The sequence below is a fragment of the Triticum dicoccoides genome, chromosome 3A (genome assembly GCF_002162155.2).
Source record: "Triticum dicoccoides isolate Atlit2015 ecotype Zavitan chromosome 3A, WEW_v2.0, whole genome shotgun sequence".
NCBI lineage: Eukaryota > Viridiplantae > Streptophyta > Magnoliopsida > Poales > Poaceae > Triticum > Triticum dicoccoides.
Window position 1 is genome coordinate 282,544,638 of NC_041384.1, and position 7,179 is coordinate 282,551,816.

A 7,179-nucleotide genomic window follows, 5' to 3' on the forward strand; every position below is an offset into this window, starting at 1 on the left:
CAGACGTCGTTGAGGATCACGAACTAGTTTGGCATCTGCTTCCAAATTTATTTTATGTTGACATAGAGTGGGACTAATGCCCTTAAGATCATCAAGAGTATATCCAATAGTAGCACGATGTTTCTTCAGAGTTTTCAATAATCTTTCTTCCTCATCCTCTGAAAGGTTAGCACTAATAATAACAGGATATATCTTCTTTTCATGAAGATAAGCCTATTTAAGATTATCAGGCAACGGTTTAAGCTCAAACATGGGATCACCCTTAGGTGGAGGGGGATCCCTAGGATTTCAACAGGAAAATTGTGTTTCAGAATAGGTTCCTGTTTAAAGAATACTTCATCTATTTCCCTTCTTTCATTCATAAACATATCATTCTCATGGTCTAGCAAACATTGTTCTAAAGCATCACTAGGAGGTACGGCAATAGATGCAAGACCAATAATTTCATCCTTGCTAGGCAATTCTTCTTCACGGTGTTGTTACTAAATTTAGAGAAATTAAACTCATGAGTCATATCATCTAAGACGACAGTAACAACATCCCTTGTGCAATCTATGATAGCATTAACAGTATTTAAGAAGGGTCTACCAAATATAATGGGACAAAAGCTATCTTGTGGGGAACCAAGAACAAGAAAATCAGCAGGATATTTAGTTTTCCCACACAAGACTTCAACATCTCTAACAATTCTCATTGGTGAAATAGTATCTCTATTAGCAAGTTTAATAGTAACATCAATTTCTTCTAACTCAACAGGTGCAATGTCATGCATAATTTCTTTGTATAAGTCAATAGGTATTGCACTAGCACTAGCACCCATATCACATAAGCCATGATAACAATGATATCCTATTTTAACAGAAATAATAGGCATGCCTACCACAGGTCTAGGTTTATCTGTATCACGGGGTTTAGCAATTCTAGCAGTTTCATTACAGAAGTAAATAACATGCCCATCTATATTATCAGACAAGAGATCTTTAACAATATAAATATTAGGTTCTACTTTAACTTTCTCAGGAGGTGTATATGTTTTAATATTGCTTTTATGAACCATAGTTGAAGCTTTAGCATGATCCTTTATCCTAACAGGGAAAGGTGGTTTCTCAACATAACAAGTAGGAACAATAGGATCATTATAAGTGACAGTCTTTTCTTAAACTTTAATAGGTGCACCTACTTTTACTTCTATGGGAGGATGATATTTAAACCACTTCTCCTTAGGGAGATCGACATAAGTAGCAAAATATTCACAGAAAGAAGCTACTATCTCAGAATCAAGTCCATATTTAGTGCTAAACGTACGGAAAATATTGGTTTCCATAAAAGATTTAACACAATCAAACTTAGGTGTCATACCTGACTCCTTACCTTTATTGAGAACCCAATCTTCAGAGTTGCGTTTAATTCTATCCAATAAACCCCATCTAAATCCAATAGTCTTCATCATAAAAGAGCCAGCACAAGAAGTATCGAGCATGGTGCGATTATTTTCAGAAAGCCGAGCATAAACTTTTTGAAGAATTGTTTCTCTTGGGAGCTCATGATTGGGGCATGAATATAACATTGATTTAAGCCTCCCCCAAGCTTGAGCGATTGTCGGTGTCAAAACCGGCGGATCTCGGGTAGGGGGTCCTGAACTGTGCGTCTAAGGCAAATGGTAACATGAGGCAGGGGACATGATGTTTTACCCAGGTTCGGGCCCTCTTGATGGAGGTAAAACCCTACGTCCTGCTTGATTAATATTGATGATATGGGTAGTACAAGAGTAGATCTACCACGAGATCAGAGAGGCTAAACCCTAGAAGTTAGCCTATGTTATGATTGTATGTTGTCCTACGGACTAAAACCCTCCAGACTAAAACCTTTCGGTTTGTATAGACACCGGAAAGGGCTAGGGTAACACAAGGTCGGTTACAAAGGAGGAGATACACATATCCATATTCCCTAGCTTGCCTTCCATGCCAAGTAGTCCCATCCGGACACGAGACGAAGTCTTCAATCTTGTATCTTCATTGTCCAACAGTCCGGCCAAAGGATATAGTCCGGCTATCTGGAGACCCCCTATTCCAGGACTCCCTCGGTAGCCCCTAAACCAGGCTTTCAATGACGATGAGTCTGGCGCGCAGTATTGTCTTCGGCATTGCAAGGCGGGTTCCTCCTCCGAATACACCACGGAAGAATTTGAATACAAGGATAGTGTTTGACCCTGCAAAATAAGTTCCACATACCACCGTAGAGAGACTAATATTTCCACAAATCCAATTTTCTGACTTGTTTTGGCAACACGACATTAAGCCACGGCCCGCTGATTATTCGAACCGTTTCCTTTAACTAGCCCCGCACATAACACGAGGCAGTTTTTTGACACGTCTTGTCAAAGCAGAGATCATGTCCCCTTATCATGGGATTCTCATCAATACGGGCATGGGTAACCCAACCGTGTCTAGGACTTCCAGATTGTAGGCAAGTCCCAAATAGCCACGGAGAGGATGCTTGATATTCACCCTCTTTATAAAGGGACAAGGCTTTTACTTTTTCCCTCTGTGCTCAATCGAATCCTTCCCCCGCCTCGAGTTCTAACACCCAAAGCCCAGGTCAGGTGCTCCGGACCTTCAATCATGTCCGGATCCAGCCTTCAAGGCCGATGGATGCCCTCCTCCGTTATGGAAGAGGATATCAAGAAGTTGAGGGAGGCCAGATACCTGACCGGCGAGGTTTCGCATCGGCTGCCTGCCCGAGGGTAGGTCGTCCCTACTCCTGAACCCAATGAAGACGTCGTGTTCATCTCCCACTTCCTCCGAGGTCTAGGCCTCGCTCTAGATCCCTTCGTAAGGGGTTTGATGTTCTATTACCGGCTAGACTTCCACGATCTAGCCCCGGACTCCTTTCTCCACATCTCGGCATTTCTTGTCGTGTGTGAGGCCTTCCTCTGCATTACCCCTCACTTCGGCCTGTGGCTCAAGACCTTTGATGTGAAGCCGAAGATGGTCGAGGGGCAGCATGTAGCGTGCGGAGGCACATTAATAAGCAAGATCGCTGGAGCTCCATGGCCAAAGGGTTCCTTTCCAGAGGTGTCCGGATTATGGCAACGGGAGTGGTTTTACATCACAGCTCCCAGAAGCGCCAAGTGGGTGGCTGCCCCTGCTTTCCGCTCGGGCCCCCCACCACAACTGATGTCATGGATTAGCAGAGGGCTGAGCTGGGGTCCAGCCAAGGACATGCCTATACTGCAGAGCTGCATTCAAGATCTCTTCGAAGGAGATTTCAGTCTCGTTATAGTGGTGGAAGTCATGCTGGTTCGTCGAGTCCAGCCTTGCAAACACTGACCCCTCCTCATGTGGGAGTTCAACCCAGAAGGACCGCGCTCCATTCAGAATTTCCTCGTCCTGACGCACGCGGAGTTGTATAAATCATTCTTCAGACCGCAAATAGAGTGTACGTATATTACCGAGGACGTGGGCCTGAGCAGCCACCGCATCGCCGAACAAGTAAGTAATCCTCTAGCCGAACACGTCGTCTTTCATTTATCATGACGTCATTATGAGAAATTGCTCTTTGACCAGGACTGGCTAACAAAGGCGAAGATGATTCGGTGTTCGACCCCACTTCCTGAGGGTTTGGAAAATCCGGTACTGGAAAAGATGCTCGAGCTAGCACCTTGCCCGGAGCCCTCAAAGGAAGATAAAGGGGGGAATAGTGAGGGCGGAAGCGGGCCCCCATCGCTACCAATTCCAACTGAGGGAATGAGCGCCTCCATGAAGGAGGATAACCAAGGGAAGAATCTGACCCTCTCTCGCTTCGGGGAAGGATGAGGACTATCTCTGAAGATCTGGAAACCAAGGCTTCCAAACGGGAGAAGAAATCTCCACCAGAGGGTCCTGCCTTGGAGGGTGCTCTTGCCGCACAAAGTCCGCGAGGGATAAGCCCTCCAATGAGCTGTAAGTAATTAAAAAGTACTTTAATAGTGAAGATATACTACCTTACCTCTGAGGAAAATAACCGAAGCATTTATCTTGCAGTTCGGATTTAGCCCTTCTCAATAGAGCTCGTCTTCGGGGGATCTTCTTCCAGAGATGATGGAGAGCGAAACGCATCGCCCGGACTCCCCTGCTCAAGAAGCGGGTGACCTTGAAGTGTCGTCATGGAGGGCCTCTCCGGATCCGGTGAGGCTAGAAGGTAATCCTATAGTCACCCGAAGTCCCCAGCGTCCGGCTCTTGAAGAGAGCAAACAAAAGAGTCCGACACCGTATGGTATGCGGTCGGACGTACTGAGGGAGCTGTTGGAGCGAGCGGCCATCTCAGAAGAACACCATACGTTGATGTGTACAGTGATGGAAAGAATTTTGTCCGCCGAAAGCGGATTGCATGAAGCGTTTATGAGTCTATTGACAGGCTTTGAGGTACGTGAAATGATATACTTTTTGATAGTACCGCACATTTTTAGGTGTGCCCTGTGTAGATAGTAGCCCCTGAGACTCTGGTTGTCGTCGAGAACGGCGGCGAACAGAGGATCGTAGTCCCAGGTAATAACCAAACCGCCCTTATGTGCAGGTGGTGGAAGCTCCGATGGCTAGCTGGATTAGTGAGTTTGCCGAACTAAAGCGGCAACTGGATGCGGTAGATGCCGACATCGAGCTTGTTAACAAGAGGCTTGACGAGGCACAGGGTAAGTAATGTTTTCTGGTGAACGTCACATAGTAAGAGCAGCATGATGCTAGTATCTTTAGTATGTTGTGACTGAGATGGAGCTGCCACCGTGGAGACCCTTCGGGCGGAACTTGCCCTAGCCAAAGAACAAGCAAGGAGTAGTAATGCGGCTGGTTTGAAGGTGGCCAAAGAGTTGAGAGCCGAGAAGGCCGCGTATTGTGAGAGCAAAGAGAAGATGGCTGTAAAGTTAAAAGACACTGCCGACCGTTGCCAGTTCCTTGAAGAAGAAAACCGAGTGAAGGCAACGGACCTTGAAAAGGCCACGATGGCGACCAAAGACACCCACTCTGCTATGAGGGTGAAGAAGGAGGAGCTGCATGAAGCCAGGGATATCGCGGCTGGGAAGCCCATTATGCTGCGGAGGAAGTTCGGAGATCCGCGGTATGCCCCTCTGGATCGGCTGTGGAGTTCGGCAGACGCATATATGGACTTGGCGGCGAGCATTGTCGATGCGGCCGAATACTTCCGAGATCAGACAGATCGTGAAGTGGACAAGCTGTTCTAGTCGCAATTTAACGTTCCAGAGCGTCCGCTTCCCTTGACTGATCAGCTAGCCGAATGGGCCGAACTCAATAGATTGTCTGGACTCGCCATGAGGTCCGTAGATCATCTGTGGCCGGAAAAGCCGAAGCCGAACAACTATTTCAGTTTAGTGCAGCAGTTCCTTGGTGTGGTGCCGTGCATCAATGCGATGAAGAGGTCGGCGTGCATAGAAGGCTCGCGGATGGCCCTTGCCCGTGTCATAGCATAATGGGCGGAGATGGATGCTACCGCTGTTGCGGCGCAGGGTTCGGCCATAGGCCAAGTGGCCGCCGAGCACTATTTCGAAGAAGTTCTCGAGGGTGCTTGTTTGATAGAGGCGCAGTGCTCGAAGAATATTATGTTTGAGTGACATGTATTCCCATTGTAAACACAATGTTTTTATGAAATTTATTAAGGCTGTATTTATACTTTTGCCTGAAAGTAATATGATGCCTCATGTACGGCTGTTTATGTATATATGTAAATAACCTGAAAGATTGCAGTCGTCGGCTGCAACCCCCACGCATATAATGCAAGGTGCTCGCAGAAGACGCATGTTCACACTTAATCCAACGTCTTGGTCCTACTAAGGAGGTGATAGCGCAGCGAACGAGGCAACCGGACTATAATGCTTTAACATTTTCACTTAGCCATAGGAGTTTGACGGTGGGGCTACTATATAGCCCCTGGTGGCTCCACACTCTCCCGAATTCGGGGTGTGTACATGCCTGACCAGGAAACGGCCCTTCTTTAAGGCTGAGGAATTCTAACATTCCGATATGTCATCGAGTGGTTGACCAGTCTCGCGCTATATCATGACAGGCAGTTTTCGGCTTTCTCTACTGAGGTGCTCGTCCGGATGACCCGCGGCACAATCGCAATAGTTCTCCTGGTGCCGCCTTAGCCGATAGAGCGGAACGTAAGGCAGCAAAAAACAGGAGTCGAGCAAACCCAACATTTGACCAAAGACATGATTCGGAGCTGATGCATATAAGGCCAAACTCGCGACGCCGAACACTACCTAAGGTATTCGGTCTTTGTGGTATAAACCGGGCCTAAACAGTGCCCTTTGTAAGAAGCCCCTGGTGTCCAGGTATGTGCATTATTCTAACATGGCCACATACCAAGACGCCAGCATCCTTCTCAATAGTACTGAGAATCCGAGGGATGTGTATCAACAAGAGACAGTAAGAAAGGTTTACGCAGGGTCTTAATCTAAAAATAATCCTTGGAACGGGTCCCTGCTGCACGTCTGCGCATGTGTCTCCGTTGTGCCGTATCCTGGACGGGTGTAGCACGATGGTCATCTGTAAAAGAGAGGAACTTAGGTGAAAAGTTGTCGTGCAAAAAGGTAGGTTTAAAGAAACCATGTATAATTCAAGATGAGTAAAAATTGCCACTTGTCTGCGCGCGTTGAGCCCCTTGTATTTGTAATAGGGGTGTGGCCATCAAACCTGTATGAATTACATATAGCTGCGCCAGACTCGTCTAACTGTGTCCATGGTCTTGACGACCTATCAAATGCTTTAGTTGTTGAGGCCATTTTTAGTGTGCGGCTGCCAAGGCAGTCGCACTCTCTTCAGCGCGCAAAGATCGTTCAACATTTCCATTCACTGTAATGATGCCACGTGGACCGGGCATCTTAAGCGTGAGGTAAGCGTAATGCGGTATTGCATTAAAGCGAGTGAAAGCTTCGCGTGCAAGTAGTGCTTGATAGCCACTTTGGAACGGAGCAATGTGGAAGGTTAAATTTTCGCTACGGAAGTTATCAGGGAAGCCAAATATAACCTCTAGTAGCAGGGAGCCCGTGCACTAAGCCCCTGGGCCTGGCGTTACTCCTTTAAAGGTAGTATTGCTGTGGCAAATTTTCGTTGGGTCTAACCCCATTTTGCGGATTGTGTCCTGATATATCAGGTTTAGACTACTGCCATCGTCCATCAGGACCCG